Here is a 20,972-nt window from a genome sequence, read left to right as displayed (position 1 = left end):
CTATCTAGCCATACTCTGACCACTACATATACCCTTTCACATCAGGACAAAAAGAATGTTGGAACATGATAATTTGGGTCTCCTACATGCTGCATCTTTTTTTTTTTTTATCCAGTTACATTTTTTTTCCCCTTCCTATCATCTTCCACTTATTATAGGACCTAAGAAAATAAAAATCTCTTTCTCTTAGAGAATACACATATATCCCCCTCCAGTCCCATATCCCATCATTTTCTCCCCTCCTTTATTCTTCCCCTCAAAATCTGAATTTGGAAATCATTACAATTCACCCCCTCCCCCCATTCTTGAGGAATTGCTTTATTTATTTTCCTGTTACCTAGTAAATAATTTCAATTATCCAAGGAATTCAAATGCTGTATGAAGAAACTTGTAAGGGCCATCCAAAGCTGGCTGGTTTAAATAATATAATAACATTATCCTTAGGTAGACAAATTTTTTTTTGAGTGAATTCTTGATTGTAACTTTATTCATTATTAAAATTTACGATTTCATGTAAGATATAAAAATTTTGTAGCTAATTTTCTTTTCTTTTGACTACATCTTAAATAATATTAATTCAAATTATAGATGAAGTTTTCCTATTACAATCTTATAAATTGTGATTTCAAGGATTCAAATAAAAAATTTCCAAATTAACAAAATTTCACCATAACACAATTATTTACATAGTTTTCTAACAAATGGGAGCTTCTCTTTAAAATACATAAAAACTCTAAACATCTAGTTTCTTTATATTTTTTTGTATAATATGTATTCTCTATCAGACATCATATGACATTTCTCTGTATAAAAGCAGTATTGATTATGTAAATAGAATTCACATGATTTGAAATATTTTTTAAAAGAATATTTGGCATAAATGTTTGTTGAAATAAACAATTTTTTTTTTTTTTTTTTTTTTTTTTGCATAAAAAAGGTAGAATTCTTGAAATCCATTATTTATCTGCTGCAAGTATATATATATATATACAGCAGATAAATAATATTAATCATATATAATTCTTCATAACATAAAGAATTGTTCTTTAAAATAAAAATAAAAAGTTTATTTTGTCTCTTAATGCTAAAATAAGATTTCAAATATGTTCCTAGCATTCTTAGAGAGAACTTATCAGTTTTACCATGAGAAAAAAATTTTATTCCAAGGAAAAGGAGCCTCAATCATTTTCTTATCTAGGGCGGGCCATACAGGAGGTGCGGCGGATGCTAGTACCAGAGCCCCCAACATGATTAAGAATTTTAAAAAATGTTCTGAACTGTAATGAAGAAGACAGGAAGAAATTTAACTGGAATTATTGATGGATTTTGAAATATACGAAGTTTTCAGATACACTACAGTTTAGTGCAAGTGTGTAACATATTATAAACATAAAATACGATCATTTACCTCATCTGCTAAATTAAAGTGCATATATTACTTTGATAATTCATGCTAGGTGTCAAGACTTAGTTTTGAAAAAGAAAATTAGCAGGAAAGGAAAAAGAGCAGCTAAATTTCAGAAGTCATGAGTGTATCTGATTCATTGTCTACGAAGTAATTCTGGCATTGAAACTGCTTCGTCTCCAGAAGTTACAATTCAGCTTAAACTGTCGAAAAAAGTTCCACACAAACTACACAATCTTGCAATGAAAGAGTAGAAACTGTGAAAATCTTTTAAGAACCATACGCTAATACAAATATGATTGAATCAGAAAATAACGACGCGAATGACAATAACAAATGTGATCAAGCCTATAAGTGATTCAGGTTTATGACCAAGCATTATAACTGATAAATTTAAAACATTTTGTGTTAAAAACAGACCTGTACAACATAAAGGAGTTATTGCTAAGAATTCTGAAGGTGGAGCATTTCCACTATTTACTGTTTTTTAAAAACCAAATGGCAAAATGCTGATTCGCAGATGATTGATTTATTCAAAAAAGCAATGCTCTATATTTTGTTTTTGCTGTACATAATTTTCCAGAATAAAAAGTGAATGGAATGAAAATTTCCAGAATGGAAATGAAAAAAAAAAAAACTACACGATTTATAGGTGTCTATAATAGCTGGAGTAATTCATCAACTGTAATTCAAGATGATGAGCGCTCTACTTGAGTAAATACGACTGTGTGCTTATGGATCATATAATTAATTATTATATGATTTATACGACTATTATATGATTAATTTATTTATCGCTTGGGAAGAATTACTGAAACGACTAAATTTATGTTCGACTATTAATAAAACAAATCAAGTTAATATAAATAAGGAAACGGAACGACTTTAATTACTATTTCAAAGAATTGTAGATGTGATTCTATTTTTTAGCATGTAGTAATCTTTTATGTCGAGGAAACCATAAAATAATATGTGTTACAGATTGACACCCATAGATGGCGGTACTGTCGCATAAGAAGGTTTTGTTAATTCTTATTCTATTTTGACGTTTAGTGTAAGAACGATTCTGTGACCTAGATATGGCACCCAATTGTGAGAAGTGTCCTAATTTGTAACAGTCTACCTCAAATAAAATGGGGTTCACCAGACAGAAAGGAGTTTTATTTGAAGAGATTTACAATATGAATGTCTAATAATGGATTTTTTTAAGGTTTAATCGACTTATTAAGTAAATATGGCATTGTGCTTATGGATCATACAAGCAGAATAAAAAATTCCAAAAATAGAATTATGTATGATTTAGCACATGCAAGAATAAATTATTCCTGCGCTAGGAAATGAAATTCTTAACAAAATTGAGGACGATACAAAAGTAGCCATGTATTACATACAGTATCCAAATGGACTCTACTTCTGATATTTTCCATAAAAAACAAACAATACTCTTTATTAGGTATGTAAATTTTGAAGAGAAAAAATTAAGTATAAATTAGTATACTTTATAGGGTTTATTAAAGTAACATGTGACTGTAGAAGGACTGATAAGAGCATAATTGGAAATATTAATTGAGCTTGATTTAGATATTATGGATTGTAGTGGACAGACAACGGTAGCAACATGAAAGGGAAATGTAAATGTGTACAATTCAGAATTAATTGCTCTAAACCTCATTCAATTTATGTGCTTTACCTATGACACTCTTTTAATTTATTAATATGTGATGCCGCTCCCAGTAATATATATTGTAATTTTTTTTTAATATTGCAACATTTATATTGATTATTTTTTGCATCTACAAAAAGATGGGAAATTCTACAAAAACATTTAAACGTTACTCTTAAACCATTATGCGACACTCTTTAGGGAAACCAAAATAGATGCGGTTATAACAGTGTATACACAGTTTAAACAAACTTGGAATGCCTTAGAAGAATTTATTGATGCAAATAACAATAATACAGCGGTATTCGAAGCAAAATATCTATTGGATTTAATACAAGAAATGACATTTAGTTTATGCTGTATAGTTTGGTTTATATTATTGTCTAAAATTAGCACTATCAATAAATTATTTCACGTAAAAACAATTGTTCTCGATTGGACTTCTTATTTAATCAATAAAACTAAAATCCTATATTTAAGAACCAAATTGAACTCATTTTTAGACGAAGCAAAAACGATAGTATGTAATTTGAATCTTTCAGAACATTTTTCTGAAAAAGGAATTCGAGAAAAGAGAAAAACTGTATTTCGAAATAGCAGAAGATGAAATTATAGAAAACCCGGTTGAGGAATTTTGATGTTATTTTTTTAACTCTGTAACTGATACTGTTATTGTACAGATAGAAGATAAATTTAAATTATTTCAAATTAATCACTGATATAAAGAAAATTAGAAAATCTTGAATTAGAAAAATGTTCCAAAAACTTTGCAATGTTTTATAATAACGATGTAGATGAAAACCTAATCTAAATAATTGTTTTGCTACGGGATGTGATTTTAAATGAAAGGGACGCAAATAACGCTCAACACATATTGCAATATATATTAAATAATAACCCGCTTAATGATTTATTTCTAAATATATTAATTATGTTAAAACTTTTCTTTACATTGACAGTTATTATAATAAATGCTGAGCTCTCTTTCAGCAAATTAAAATTAATAAAGAGCATGTGTTAATGAGCATGTGTAAAGAGCTTCGGTCAAGCATGTGTGCATAATGCTTAAATGCGCTTTTTATACTAAGCATCGAAAAAAAATTGCAAAAAAAATTGTAATTTTTCTGAAGTAGTTAATAGCAACAATTCAATCATGCCATTAAATAAACATGAAATAATAATATGTGTTCAAATTTGATTTTTTTTTTTTTTTTTACTTTGCAAAAACATTAGGGCCCCAAATGGTCTCTTGCACACAGGCCCCTTTATAGATAAGGCTGGCTCTGATCTGCAGGTGCAAAAAAAAAAAAAAAAAAAAAAAAAAAAGTGATATTTATCAGGATACTGCAACGTCTGTTAAACATCCACCATGCGAAAGTATTGTGTCGCCATCTATCGTGGTGAATGGAATTCACGTAATGGACAATAATGCCATTGTCTGTTCACATGAAAACAATTTTACATCTGAGGAGGTGCGTAAAATCCTTAAAGCTCATTAAATCCGAGAGAAATACAACTAGGAGTTAAAAAGAGTTTAAGGAGATTTTAAAAATGTAAAAATGTCTCTTCGAGAGAAATTTGTAAGAATAAATAATTTTAATTAATTGCATTTTTAATTGATTAGATTAGTGATTTTGCTATTTTTATTTATACATTCTTTCGTTATTTAGGGGGGGGGGTGTTTTCAAATCATCAGATATACCTCTTCAAATGTCACCCTTCAAGACAGCTCAGTTTTGTTAAAATACCAACGATGGTGGCCTTACAAACGTTCTACTATGTTAAGTACAAGAGACTTTACAGGACAGCAAGAGCTGTACATCCTTGTGATTGATTTAGTTTGGTTAATTTCCTATTTTTAATCAGAAAGAGTGCTATTTTAAAACTGACATCATTTTGAACTGCAATTTAATATCAAAGATTTTACTTGACCTGCTTCCCCTCTACAAACTTTGCATCACACCACCGGGGGAGGGGAGGCACAATGCGCAAAACTGAAATAAAAATTCGAACTGCAACCTTTTGGTCCTCAAGCCAAAATCTTACAATCAGTCAAACACCTCCTTACTTCCAGGAGGCCTTAAAAATAGCTACAGCAATATCAGATACAGCCTGATTTTTTAAGAGAACAAAAGCTATGCAAGAGTGTAAATGGAACTCATGAGATATTTAAAATTAAAGTTCTTCTACGACTTTAAGGTCAAGATAAGAATATTTTAAAATTACATTTTCTGGCTAGTGGTGTTAGACGAAGCAATAATCAAAAATGCATACTATTGTGTTATTAGATTTTATTGGCAACACATATTATAAGGCTATGAAAAGAGGGATTTTTAGCAGTAATTCCCTAAATGGATTAACGCAAACTTTACGTGTATCTGTAATACTAGAGACAACGTTTCATGCTTTTATCTCATTACTCTTATCCGCTATTGTATTCATTTATTTATTGATATTCAGATATAAAAACTTTGGACTCGAGATTTTAATAAGTTGGAAATAGCTTTCATGTACAGGCGAAATCAATATTTCTACGATAGCAAGTCTCACCCCAGCTCATTAAAAAAAAAAATCATAAAAAGTGAGAGGATATTTCCGCATTCATTTCAACCGAATTAAAACATAAACCTTGAAAAACGTGATACCTATCAAAATCGGTAGAAATGCAAAATTTAGCAGAGCAATTATTAATTCAGTTATTTATCTACATAAAATCTGTAGTCTTTCTCTTAGCCTGTTATATTCTACAAAGGGACAAAAATATTGCGCCGAATCTAAAAAACCATTATATTAATTATAAGTTAACTGCTTCACATTTCCCCTTTCATTATTATAGCATTACACATGCTAAGTTTAATATTACTTTTATTATTATTATTTTAAATTTAATGCAATCTTGTATTCTGAAATGAAGGTCGCTTCCTAAATTACATTAAAGAATGAGCAAAGATGATTAAGGAAAAGACAGCGGTTTTTAGCTACTCGGTGTCAGATTGATGCCTTCGGAATAAGGGTGTTCCATCCCTGGCGTGAAATCAGGTTGTCATTTCTGCTAAGAGGGCACAATGCGGCATCAAACTCTTATCAATTAATAAATAGAAATAGCTTTATTATTCCATTTTATTTGTTTAGTTGAAGGGATAGCCAAAATTCTGGACGGAGTGGCTCAATGAATTAAATTTAAAGCTCATATCGTTTTTTGCTTCTCATTTGGAAAGTCAATTTTAAAGCTTTCAAAGAGCTCAAAGATTGAATTCAGTTCTGCCTGTTGTTGTAACTGGTATACATATAATGATATATCTAAATCTAAATTAAATCCTAATTATTTTCCTAATTTTTATTTTAATTTAACGCATATTAACTTAATTCTAAAATATTCTCTTCTTTTCTAATGCATTTCCACTTTTTTATTTAATTAATTCTACAGAAGCTCTGTAAAAATGCTTAAATCAGCGGTTTTCACGGTCCAAGTGAAGGGATAAAAATCTGTCAGTCTAAACAAATTCTTTTAAAAGATAATTATAATTCCCCTACCTAAAACGACACATGTAAAGAATTCTCTATCAGAACCCCTTAGTATATAATCATTGGAGATAAATGTTTCGGGTTCTTTTCGCCTTTCTGCTCTTGTTTTGTGATGTAGATTGACGTACCTCGTCGCTTCTTGATTGTACATAAATTATGCCTCCCCGGATGGAATAAAGCGAAGTTTGAAATTCAAAAGTGTCTTCTCTATCTTCAGTCACAAAACTGCTTCAAAAATTATGTGTTTGTATGCATATATTTTCATTTTTTAATACTATTCTAAATAACTTCTGATTCTAAAATTACTTATCATTATTGAAAAAAAAATTTATTAAAATGTATCTTCCGCTGAAGCTATGTCAAAAATAGCAACGTAAAACAAATAGAGAACAGGGGTTTCTTTCTGTTTTTCCAGACAAAATTAAATTGCAAACAACTATTTTTATTTTATATCTTAATGCCATATAATCAACCCCTTTCTCTTAAATGAATGATTAATTGTTTTATATTGTTACTTCACTGTATTTCAATGTATTGTGACTGTTTTATTTATTTATTGCAATTGCAGGATTTTTTCGCAGTTTTTTTCTATGAATTTTTTTTTTATTCAAATATTTTTTAAGTTGAAGCACATAATTTTTTTCCGATGAATTTCGTTATGATATCCGAAATTACGACATAAAAAAGCAAACTTCAGTTCAAGGCCCTATAACATCACGAGAAATCAGAGGAGGAAAAAAGTGAAACAATTTACTTTTTTCAATAAATAATTGTTTCGGTGTCTCCAGAAATTTCCTTCTCACAAATTAAATTATAAAATTAAAGGTAAAATTACATTTCATGCTTATTTTATAAAGATTTTGATCCAATTACATTTTTTATACTTCATGTATAATTTTAAAATCAAATTATACAAAGAATTGTGATGCGAGAACAATTTTGAAAGTCAATAAAACAAATTAATACATTTGGAAACGAAAAGGTGCTCTTGTTCGATTTATTTTATATTTAATTTTATATTGCAGTCCAAATCCAAGATTCGATTTGTAGTTGTAGATGGAAATTTATTCTTGCTTGGCTTTTTATCGAAAAAAATGAATGGGTGTCAATTTTATAATAAGAAAATCTTCTCAATTAATAAAATAAATGACTTCACACAGAATGAGATAAACTTTAAACTTCAGTGAAAGATAAATCTCTATCAACATTTGTAAAAGACGGAATTCGCATTTCTACACGCCAACTATCAACATGCAACAATACTACATGCACAATGATTTCCAAATGAATTTAAATCTTTTTAATCAAATAATTCTACAAGCAGGTAATTGAAGTGCATTCAGCTCTGTTTACTTAAATTAAAAACTGATACCTATATATTCAATCAAGTGGCATTCACTTTAGAAAAATATAGATAAATAAAATTTAATTTAGTTTCATATTTTAACTAGTTTTCTGACGAAAATATGACTTTTAAGAGTCAAGTCCGCGCACATGCGGAAAATCTATTCCTATTCTTAGCATTGTGCTTTGAAAACCAGATTTGTACCGTACTTAAAATGTATTGCCGAGTCCTAATGTGAATCTTAGACCCTTCAGACGCGCTCGACGTTTGAGGCTCGTTGGCAAGATCAGCAGGGTGTGCCATAGTATTTTGCTGGTCTTCTGCTCGAATCTAGAGAGCGAGAAATAATTTTATAATTTTTCTTTTTTTAAACCAATTTTACATATATTTCTCCATTATTCATAGAGTTCCTATGAATTATTCCAAATCATATATTTCAAAACTACATTTTAAAGTCAAAATATTTCTATATTTAATCGGAATTTTAAGAGATAATTCAGCGCACATGCACAGAATCTATTCCTATTCTTAGCATTGTGCTTCGAAAACCAGATTTACACCATACTTAAACTTATTGCCGAGTCGTAATTAGAATCTTAGACCCCTCAGACGCTCTCGAGGTACGAGGGTTGGTGGCTGGAATGGCAGGGTGTGGCATTTTATTTTGCTGGTCTTCTGTTCGAATCTCGAGAGCAAAAAATAATTTTATAATTTTTCTTTTTTTTTAAACAAATTTTATATATATTTCTCCATTACTCATAGAGTTCCTATGAATTATTCCAAATGATATATTTCAAAACTACATTTAAAGTCAAAATATTTCTATATTTAATTGAAATTTTAAGAGATAATTCAGCGCACATGCACAGAATCTATTCCTATTCTTAGCATTGTGCTTCGAAAACCAGATTTACACCATACTTAAACTTATTGCCGAGTCGTACTTAGAATCTTAGACCCCTCAGACGTTCTCGAAATACGAGGCTTGGTGGCTAGATTGGCAGGGCGTGGCATTGTATTTTGAAGGTCTTCTGTTCGAATCTCGAGAGCGAAAAATAATTTTATAATTTTTCTTTTTTTTAAACAAATTTTATATATATTTCTCAATTACTCATAGAGTTCCTATGAATTATTCCAAATCATATATTTCAAAACTATATTTTAAAGTCAATCTATTTCTATATTCAATCGGAATTTTAAGAGTCAAGTCAGAGCACATGCGCAGAATCTATTACTATTCTTAGAATTTGAAACCCAGAGCTTTAGCTTTGAAAACCAGAATGGCACCGTATTTAAAACTTTTTTTGGATAGTTGTAATGAGAATCTTCATGACTTCAGACGCTCCCGGGTTAAGAGACCTGGTGGCTAGATCGGTAGGGTGGGACGTTCTCTTTTGCTGGTCTTCAGTTCGAGTCTGAAATCGAAAATCATTTCTATATATATTTCTTTTTTTTTTTCAAATATTTTCTCCATTGTTCCTACATTTTCTATAAATTATACCCAATCACATAATGCAAAAATAAAATTTAATCTGAAAATTTTAGAATTTTTAATCTAAATTCTAAGAATCAAGTTCACGGACATGCGCAGAAGTCATTCCTATTCTTAGCATTGTGCTTTTAGACCAGATTGACACCGTATTTAAAACTTTTTTGATAGTCGTAATGAGAATCTTCATGACTTCAGACGCTCCAGGTATAAGAGGCTTGGTGGATAGGTCGGTAGTGTGCGCCGTTTTCATTTGCTGGTCTTCAGTTCGAGTCTGAAATCGAAAATTATTTTTAAATATAATTCTTTTTTTTTTTTTTAATATTTTCTTCATTGTTCCTACATTTTCTATAAATTATACCCAATCACATAGTGCAAAGATAAAATTATATCTGAAAACATTTGTATTTTTAATCTAAATTTTAAGAATCAAGTTCACGGACATGCGCAGAAGTCATTCCTATTCTTAGCATTGTGCTTTTAGAACAGATTGACACCGTATTTAAAACTTTTTTTGATAGTCGTAATGAGAATCTAAATGACTTCAGACGCTCCCTGGATAAGAGACTTGGTGGCTAGATCGGTAGGGTGCGCCGTTTTCTTTTGCTGGTCTTCAGTTCGAGTCTGACATCAAAAATTATTTATATATATATATATTTCTTTTTATTATTATTATTTTTTTTAAAATATTTTCTCCATTGTACCTACATTTTCTAGAAATTATACCCAATCACATAGTGAAAAAATAAAAGTTAATCTCAAAATATTTCTATTTTTAATCTAAATTTTAAGAATCAAATTCACGCACATACGCAGAAGTCATTCCTATTCTTAGCATTGTGCTTTTAGACCAGATTGACACCGGATTTAAAACTTTTTTTTGGATAGTCGTAATGAGAATCTTCGACTCTTCAGACTCTAACGGAAAGGAGACTTGGTTACTAGATCGGTAGGGAGGGCCGTTCTCTTTTGCTGGTCTTGAGTTCGAGTCTGAAATCGAAAATTATTTATATATATATATATTTCTTTTTATTATTATTATTATTATTTTAAAAATATTTTCTCCATTGTACCTACATTTTCTATAAATTATACCCAATCACATAGTGAAAAAATAAAAGTTAATCTCAAAATATTTCTATTTTTAATCTAAATTTTAAGAATCAAATTCACGCACATTCGCAGAAGTCATTCCTATTCTTAGCATTGTGCTTTTAGACCAGATTGACACCGGATTTAAAACTTTTTTTGGATATTCGTAATGAGAATCTTCGACTCTTCAGACTCTCCCGGAAAGGAGACTTGGTTACTAGATCGGTAGGGAGGGCCGTTCTCTTTTGCTGGTCTTGAGTTCGAGTCTGAAATTGAAAATTATTTATATATATATATATATATATTTATTATTATTATTATTATTTTAAAAATATTTTCTCCATTGTACCTACATTTTCTAGAAATTATACCCAATCACATAGTGAAAAAATAAATGTTAATCTCAAAATATTTCTATTTTTAATCTAAATTTTAAGAATCAAATTCACGCACATACGCAGAAGTCATTCCTATTCTTAGCATTGTGCTTTTAGACCAGATTAACACCGGATTTAAAACTTTTTTTGGATAGTCGTAATGAGAATCTTCGACTCTTCAGACTCTAACGGAAAGCAGACTTGGTTACTAGATCGGTAGGGAGGGCCGTTCTCTTTTGCTGGTCTTGAGTTCGAGTCTGAAATCGAAAATTATTTATATATATATATATATTTCTTTTTATTATTATTATTATTATTATTATTTTAAAAATATTTTCTCCATTGTACCTACATTTTCTATAAATTATACCCAATCACATAGTGAAAAAATAAAAGTTAATCTCAAAATATTTCTATTTTTAATCTAAATTTTAAGAATCAAATTCACGCACATACGCAGAAGTCATTCCTATTCTTAGCATTGTGCTTTTAGACCAGATTGACACCGGATTTAAAACTTTTTTTTGGATAGTCGTAATGAGAATCTTCGACTCTTCAGACTCTCCCGGAAAGGAGACTTGGTTACTAGATTGGTAGGGAGGGCCGTTCTCTTTTGCTGGTCTTGAGTTCGAGTCTGAAATCGAAAATTATTTATATATATATATATATTTCTTTTTATTATTATTATTATTATTTTAAAAATATTTTCTCCATTGTACCTACATTTTCTATAAATTATACCCAATCACATAGTGAAAAAATAAAAGTTAATCTCAAAATATTTCTATTTTTAATCTAAATTTTAAGAATCAAATTCACGCACATACGCAGAAGTCATTCCTATTCTTAGCATTGTGCTTTTAGACCAGATTGACACCGGATTTAAACCTTTTTTTGGATAGTCCTAATGAGAATCTTCGACTCTTCAGACTCTCCCGAAAAGGAGACTTGGTTACTAGATCGGTAGGGAGGGCCGTTCTCTTTTGCTGGTCTTGAGTTCGAGTCCGAAATCGAAAATTATTTATATAATTATATATATATATATATATATATATATATATATATATATATATATATATATATATATATATATATATATATATATATATATATATATATATATATATATATATATATATATTATTATTATTATTATTATTTTAAAAATATTTTCTCCATTGTACCTACATTTTCTATAAATTATACCCAATCACATAGTGAAAAAATAAAAGTTAATCTCAAAATATTTCTATTTTTAATCTAAATTTTAAGAATCAAATTCACGCACATACGCAGAAGTCATTCCTATTCTTAGCATTGTGCTTTTAGACCAGATTGACACCGGATTTAAAACTTTTTTTGGATAGTCGTAATGAGAATCTTCGACTCTTCAGACTCTCCCGGAAAGGAGACTTGGTTACTAGATCGGTAGGGAGGGCCGTTCTCTTTTGCTGGTCTTGAGTTCGAGTCTGAAATCGAAAATTATTTATATATATATATATTTCTTTTTATTATTATTATTTTTTTTAAAATATTTTCTCCATTGTACCTACATTTTCTATAAATTATACCCAATCACATAGTGAAAAAATAAAAGTTAATCTCAAAATATTTCTATTTTTAATCTAAATTTTAAGAATCAAATTCACGCACATACGCAGAAGTCATTCCTATTCTTAGCATTGTGCTTTTAGACCAGATTGACACCGGATTTAAAACTTTTTTTGGATAGTCGTAATGAGAATCTTCGACTCTTCAGACTCTCCCGGAAAGGAGACTTGGTTACTAGATCGGTAGGGAGGGCCGTTCTCTTTTGCTGGTCTTGAGTTCGAGTCTGAAATCGAAAATTATTTATATATATATATATTTCTTTTTATTATTATTATTATTATTTTAAAAATATTTTCTCCATTGTACCTACATTTTCTATAAATTATACCCAATCACATAGTGAAAAAATAAAAGTTAATCTCAAAATATTTCTATTTTTAATCTAAATTTTAAGAATCAAATTCACGCACATACGCAGAAGTCATTCCTATTCTTAGCATTGTGCTTTTAGACCAGATTGACACCGGATTTAAACCTTTTTTTGGATAGTCCTAATGAGAATCTTCGACTCTTCAGACTCTCCCGAAAAGGAGACTTGGTTACTAGATCGGTAGGGAGGGCCGTTCTCTTTTGCTGGTCTTGAGTTCGAGTCCGAAATCGAAAATTATTTATATAATTATATATATATATATATATTTATTATTATTATTATTATTTTAAAAATATTTTCTCCATTGTACCTACATTTTCTATAAATTATACCCAATCACATAGTGAAAAAATAAAAGTTAATCTCAAAATATTTCTATTTTTAATCTAAATTTTAAGAATCAAATTCACGCACATACGCAGAAGTCATTCTTATTCTTAGCATTGTGCTTTTAGACCAGATTGACATCGGATTTAAAACTTTTTTTGGATAGTCGTAATGAGAATCTTCGACTCTTCAGACTCTCCCGGAAAGGAGACTTGGTTACTAGATCGGTAGGGAGGGCCGTTCTCTTTTGCTGGTCTTGAGTTCGAGTCTGAAATCGAAAATTATTTATATATATATATATTTCTTTTTATTATTATTATTTTTTTTAAAATATTTTCTCCATTGTACCTACATTTTCTATAAATTATACCCAATCACATAGTGAAAAAATAAAAGTTAATCTCAAAATATTTCTATTTTTAATCTAAATTTTAAGAATCAAATTCACGCACATACGCAGAAGTCATTCCTATTCTTAGCATTGTGCTTTTAGACCAGATTGACACCGGATTTAAAACTTTTTTTGGATAGTCGTAATGAGAATCTTCGACTCTTCAGACTCTAACGGAAAGGAGACTTGGTTACTAGATCGGTAGGGAGGGCCGTTCTCTTTTGCTGGTCTTGAGTTCGAGTCTGAAATCGAAAATTATTTATATATATATATATTTCTTTTTATTATTATTATTATTATTATTTTTTTAAAAATATTTTCTTTATTGTACCTACATTTTCTATAAATTATACCCAATCACATAGTGAAAAAATAAAAGTTAATCTCAAAATATTTCTATTTTTAATCTAAATTTTAAGAATCAAATTCACGCACATACGCAGAAGTCATTCCTATTCTTAGCATTGTGCTTTTAGACCAGATTGACACCGGATTTAAAACTTTTTTTGGATAGTCGTAATGAGAATCTTCGACTCTTCAGACTCTCCCGGAAAGGAGACTTGGTTACTAGATCGGTAGGGAGGGCCGTTCTCTTTTGCTGGTATTGAGTTCGAGTCTGAAATCGAAAATTATTTATATATATATATATTTCTTTTTATTATTATTATTTTAAAAATATTTTCTCCATTGTACCTACATTTTCTATAAATTATACCCAATCACATAGTGAAAAAATAAACGTTAATCTCAAAATATTTCTATTTTTAATCTAAATTTTAAGAATCAAATTCACGCACATACGCAGAAGTCATTCCTATTCTTAGCATTGTTCTTTTAGACCAGATTGACACCGGATTTAAAACTTTTTTTTGGATAGTCGTAATGAGAATCTTCGACTCTTCAGACTCTAACGGAAAGGAGACTTGGTTACTAGATCGGTAGGGAGGGCCGTTCTCTTTTGCTGGTCTTGAGTTCGAGTCTGAAATCGAAAATTATTTATATATATATATATTTCTTTTTATTATTATTATTATTATTATTATTTTAAAAATATTTTCTCCATTGTACCTACATTTTCTATAAATTATACCCAATCACATAGTGAAAAAATAAAAGTTAATCTCAAAATATTTCTATTTTTAATCTAAATTTTAAGAATCAAATTCACGCACATACGCAGAAGTCATTCCTATTCTTAGCATTGTGCTTTTAGACCAGATTGACACCGGATTTAAAACTTTTTTTGGATAGTCGTAATGAGAATCTTCTACTCTTCAGACTCTCCCGGAAAGGAGACATGGTTACTAGATCGGTAGGGAGGGCCGTTCTCTTTTGCTGGTCTTGAGTTCGAGTCTGAAATCGAAAATTATTTATATATATATATATTTCTTTTTATTATTATTATTATTATTATTATTTTAAAAATACTTTCTTCATTGTACCTACATTTTCTATAAATTATACCCAATCACATAGTGAAAAAATAAAAGTTAATCTCAAAATATTTCTATTTTTAATCTAAATTTTAAGAATCAAATTCACGCACATACGCAGAAGTCATTCCTATTCTTAGCATTGTGCTTTTAGACCAGATTGACACCGGATTTAAACCTTTTTTTGGATAGTCGTAATGAGAATCTTCGACTCTTCAGACTCTCCCGGAAAGCAGACTTGGTTACTAGATCGGTAGGGAGGGCCGTTCTCTTTTGCTGGTCTTGAGTTCGAGTCTGAAATCGAAAATTATTTATATATATATATATATATATATATTTATTATTATTATTATTATTTTAAAAATATTTTCTCCATTGTACCTACATTTTCTAGAAATTATACCCAATCACATAGTGAAAAAATAAATGTTAATCTCAAAATATTTCTATTTTTAATCTAAATTTTAAGAATCAAATTCAGGCACATACGCAGAAGTCATTCCTATTCTTAGCATTGTGCTTTTAGACCAGATTGACACCGGATTTAAAACTTTTTTTGGATAGTCGTAATGAGAATCTTCGACTCTTCAGACTCTCCCGGAAAGGAGACTTGGTTACTAGATCGGTAGGGAGGGCCGTTCTCTTTTGCTGGTCTTGAGTTCGAGTCTGAAATCGAAAATTATTTATATATATATATATTTCTTTTTATTATTATTATTATTATTATTATTTTAAAAATATTTTCTCCATTGTACCTACATTTTCTATAAATTATACCCAATCACATAGTGAAAAAATAAAAGTTAATCTCAAAATATTTCTATTTTTAATCTAAATTTTAAGAATCAAATTCAGGCACATACGCAGAAGTCATTCCTATTCTTAGCATTGTGCTTTTAGACCAGATTGACATCGGATTTAAAACTTTTTTTGGATAGTCGTAATGAGAATCTTATACTCTTCAGACTCTCCCGGAAAGGAGACTTGGTTACTAGATCGGTAGGGAGGGCCGTTCTCTTTTGCTGGTCTTGAGTTCGAGTCTGAAATCGAAAATTATTTATATATATATATATTTCTTTTTATTATTATTTTAAAAATACTTTCTTCATTGTACCTACATTTTCTATAAATTATACCCAATCACATAGTGAAAAAATAAAAGTTAATCTCAAAAAATTTCTATTTTTAATCTAAATTTTAAGAATCAAATTCACGCACATACGCAGAAGTCATTCCTATTCTTAGCATTGTGCTTTTAGACCAGATTGACACCGGATTTAAACCTTTTTTTGGATAGTCGTAATGAGAATCTTCGACTCTTCAGACTCTCCCGGAAAGGAGACTTGGTTACTAGATCAGTAGGGAGGGCCGTTCTCTTTTGCTGGTCTTGAGTTCGAGTCTGAAATCGAAAATTATTTATATATATATATATTTCTTTTTATTATTATTATTATTATTTTAAAAATATTTTCTCCATTGTACCTACATTTTCTATAAATTATACCCAATCACATAGTGAAAAAATAAAAGTTAATCTCAAAATATTTCTATTTTTAATCTAAATTTTAAGAAACAAATTCATGCACATACGCAGAAGTCATTCCTATTCTTAGCATTGTGCTTTTAGACCAGATTGACACCGGATTTGAACCTTTTTTTGGATAGTCGTAATGAGAATCTTCGACTCTTCAGACTCTCCCGGAAAGGAGACTTGGTTACTAGATCAGTAGGGAGGGCCGTTCTCTTTTGCTGGTCTTGAGTTCGAGTCTGAAATCGAAAATTATTTATATATATATATATTTCTTTTTATTATTATTATTTTAAAAATATTTTCTCCATTGTACCTACATTTTCTATAAATTATACCCAATCACATAGTGAAAAAATAAAAGTTAATCTCAAAATATTTCTATTTTTAATCTAAATTTTAAGAATCAAATTCACGCACATACGCAGAAGTCATTCCTATTCTTAGCATTGTGCTTTTAGACCAGATTGACACCGGATTTGAACCTTTTTTTGGATAGTCGTAATGAGAATCTTCGACTCTTCAGACTCTCCCGGAAAGGAGACTTGGTTACTAGATCAGTAGGGAGGGCCGTTCTCTTTTGCTGGTCTTGAGTTCGAGTCTGAAATCGAAAATTATTTATATATATATATATATTTCTTTTTATTATTATTATTATTATTATTATTTAAAAAATATTTTCTCCATTGTACCTACATTTTCTATAAATTATACCCAATCACATAGTGAATAAATAAAAGTTAATCTCAAAATATTTCTATTTTTAATCTAAATTTTAAGAATCAAATTCACGCATATACGCAGAAGTCATTCCTATTCTTAGCATTGTACTTTTAGACGAGATTGACACCGGATTTAAACCTTTTTTTGGATAGTCGTAATGAGAATCTTCGACTCTTCAGACTCTAACGGAAAGGAAACTTGGTTACTAGATCGGTAGGGAGGGCCGTTCTCTTTTGCTGGTCTTGAGTTCGAGTCTGAAATCGAAAATTATTTATATATATATATATTTCTTTTTATTATTATTATTTTAAAAATATTTTCTCCATTGTACCTACATTTTCTATAAATTATACCCAATCACATAGTGAAAAAATAAAAGTTAATCTCAAAATATTTCTATTTTTAATCTAAATTTTAAGAATCAAATTCACGCACATACGCAGAAGTCATTCCTATTCTTAGCATTGTGCTTTTAGACCAGATTGACACCGGATTTAAAACTTTTTTTGGATAGTCGTAATGAGAATCTTCGACTCTTCAGACTCTCCCGGAAAGGAGACTTGGTTACTAGATCGGTAGGGAGGGCCGTTCTCTTTTGCTGGTCTTGAGTTCGAGTCTGAAATCGAAAATTATTTATATATATATATATATTTCTTTTTATTATTATTATTATTATTATTTTTTTAAAAATATTTTCTCCATTGTACCTACATTTTCTATAAATTATACCCAATCACATAGTGAAAAAATAAAAGTTAATCTCAAAATATTTCTTTTTTTAATCTAAATTTTAAGAATCAAATTCACGCACATACGGAGAAGTCATTCCTATTCTTAGCATTGTGCTTTTAGACCAGATTGACACCGGATTTAAACCTTTTTTTGGATAGTCGTAATGAGAATCTTCGACTCTTCAGACTCTAACGGAAAGGAGACTTGGTTACTAGATCGGTAGGGAGGGCCGTTCTCTTTTGCTGGTCTTGAGTTCGAGTCTGAAATCGAAAATTATTTATATATATATATATTTCTTTTTATTATTATTATTTTAAAAATATTTTCTCCATTGTACCTACATTTTCTATAAATTATACCCAATCACATAGTGAAAAAATAAAAGTTAATCTCAAAATATTTCTATTTTTAATCTAAATTTTAAGAATCAAATTCAGGCACATACGCAGAAGTCATTCCTATTCTTAGCATTGTGCTTTTAGACCAGATTGACACCGGATTTAAAACTTTTTTTGGATAGTCGTAATGAGAATCTTCGACTCTTCAGACTCTCCCGGAAAGGAGACTTGGTTACTAGATCAGTAGGGAGGGCCGTTCTCTTTTGCTGGTCTTGAGTTCGAGTCTGAAATCGAAAATTATTTATATATATATATATATTTCTTTTTATTATTATTATTATTATTATTATTATTATTTTTTTAAAAATATTTTCTCCATTGTACCTACATTTTCTATAAATTATACCCAATCACATAATGAAAAAATAAAAGTTAATCTCAAAATATTTCTATTTTTAATCTAAATTTTAAGAATCAAATTCACGCACATACGCAGAAGTCATTCCTATTCGTAGCATTGTGCGTTTAGACCAGATTGACACCGGATTTAAACCTTTTTTTGGATAGTCGTAATGAGAATCTTTGACTCTTCAGACTCTAACGGAAAGGAGACTTGGTTACTAGATCAGTAGGGAGGGCCGTTCTCTTTTGCTGGTCTTGAGTTCGAGTCTGAAATCGAAAATTATTTATATATATATATATATTTCTTTTTATTATTATTATTTTAAAAATATTTTCTCCATTGTACCTACATTTTCTATAAATTATACCCAATCACATAGTGAAAAAATAAAAGTTAATCTCAAAATATTTCTATTTTTAATCTAAATTTTAAGAATCAAATTCAGGCACATACGCAGAAGTCATTCCTATTCTTAGCATTGTGCTTTTAGACCAGATTGACACCGGATTTAAAACTTTTTTTGGATAGTCGTAATGAGAATCTTCGACTCTTCAGACTCTCCCGGAAAGGAGACTTGGTTACTAGATCGGTAGGGAGGGCCGTTCTCTTTTGCTGGTCTTGAGTTCGAGTCAGAAATCGAAAATTATTTATATATATATATATATATTTCTTTTTATTATTATTATTATTATTATTTTTTTAAAAATATTTTCTCCATTGTACCTACATTTTCTATAAATTATACCCAATCACATAGTGAAAAAATAAAAGTTAATCTCAAAATATTTCTATTTTTAATCTAAATTTTAAGAATCAAATTCACGCACATACGCAGAAGTCATTCCTATTCTTAGCATTGTGCTTTTAGACCAGATTGACACCGGATTTAAAACTTTTTTTGGATAGTCGTAATGAGAATCTTCGACTCTTCAGACTCTCCCGGAAAGGAGACTTGGTTACTAGATCGGTAGGGAGGGCCGTTCTCTTTTGCTGGTCTTGAGTTCGAGTCTGAAATCGAAAATTATTTATATATATATATATTTCTTTTTATTATTATTATTATTTTTTAAAAAATATTTTCTCCATTGTACCTACATTTTGTATAAATTATACCCAATCTCATAGTGAAAAAATAAAAGTTAATCTCAAAAAATTTCTATTTTTAATCTAAATTTTAAGAATCAAATTCACGCACATACGCAGAAGTCATTCCTATTCTTAGCATTGTGCTTTTAGACCAGATTGACACCGGATTTAAAACTTTTTTTGGATAGTCGTAATGAGAATCTTCGACTCTTCAGACTCTCCCGGAAAGGAGACTTGGTTACTAGATCGGTAGGGAGGGCCGTTCTCTTTTGCTGGTCTTGAGTTCGAGTTGAAATCGAAAATTATTTATATATATATATATTTCTTTTTATTATTATTTTTTTAAAAATATTTTCTCCATTGTACCTACATTTTCTATAAATTATACCCAATCACATAGTGAAAAAATAAAAGTTAATCTCAAAATATTTCTATTTTTAATCTAAATTTTAAGAATCAAATTCACGCACATACGCAGAAGTCATTCCTATTCTTAGCATTGTGCTTTTAGACCAGATTGACACCGGATTTAAACCTTTTTTTGGATAGTCGTAATGAGAATCTTCGACTCTTCAGACTCTCCCGGAAAGGAGATTTGGTTACTAGATCGGTAGGGAGGGCCGTTCTCTTTTGCCGGTCTTGAGTTCGAGTCTGAAATCGCAAATTATTTATATATATATATATATTTCTTTTTATTATTATTATTATTATTATTTTTTTAAAAATATTTTCTCCATTGTACCTACATTTTCTATAAATTATACCCAATCACATAGTGAAAAAATAAAAGTTAATCTCAAAATATTTCTATTTTTAATCTAAATTTTAAGAATCAAATTCAGGCACATACGCAGAAGTCATTCCTATTCTTAGCATTGTGCTTTTAGACCAGATTGACACCGGATTTAAAACTTTTTTTGGATAGTCGTAATGAGAATCTTCGACTCTTCAGACTCTCCCGGAAAGGAGACTTGGTTACTAGATCGGTAGGGAGGGCCGTTCTCTTTTGCTGGTCTTGAGTTCGAGTCAGAAATCGAAAATTATTTATATATATATATATATATATTTCTTTTTATTATTATTATTATTATTATTTTTTTAAAAATATTTTCTCCATTGTACCTACATTTTCTA

This window comes from Argiope bruennichi, chromosome 9 (assembly GCF_947563725.1).
Source record: "Argiope bruennichi chromosome 9, qqArgBrue1.1, whole genome shotgun sequence".
Taxonomy (NCBI): Eukaryota; Metazoa; Arthropoda; class Arachnida; order Araneae; family Araneidae; genus Argiope; species Argiope bruennichi.
This window is presented reverse-complemented; position numbering follows the sequence as displayed.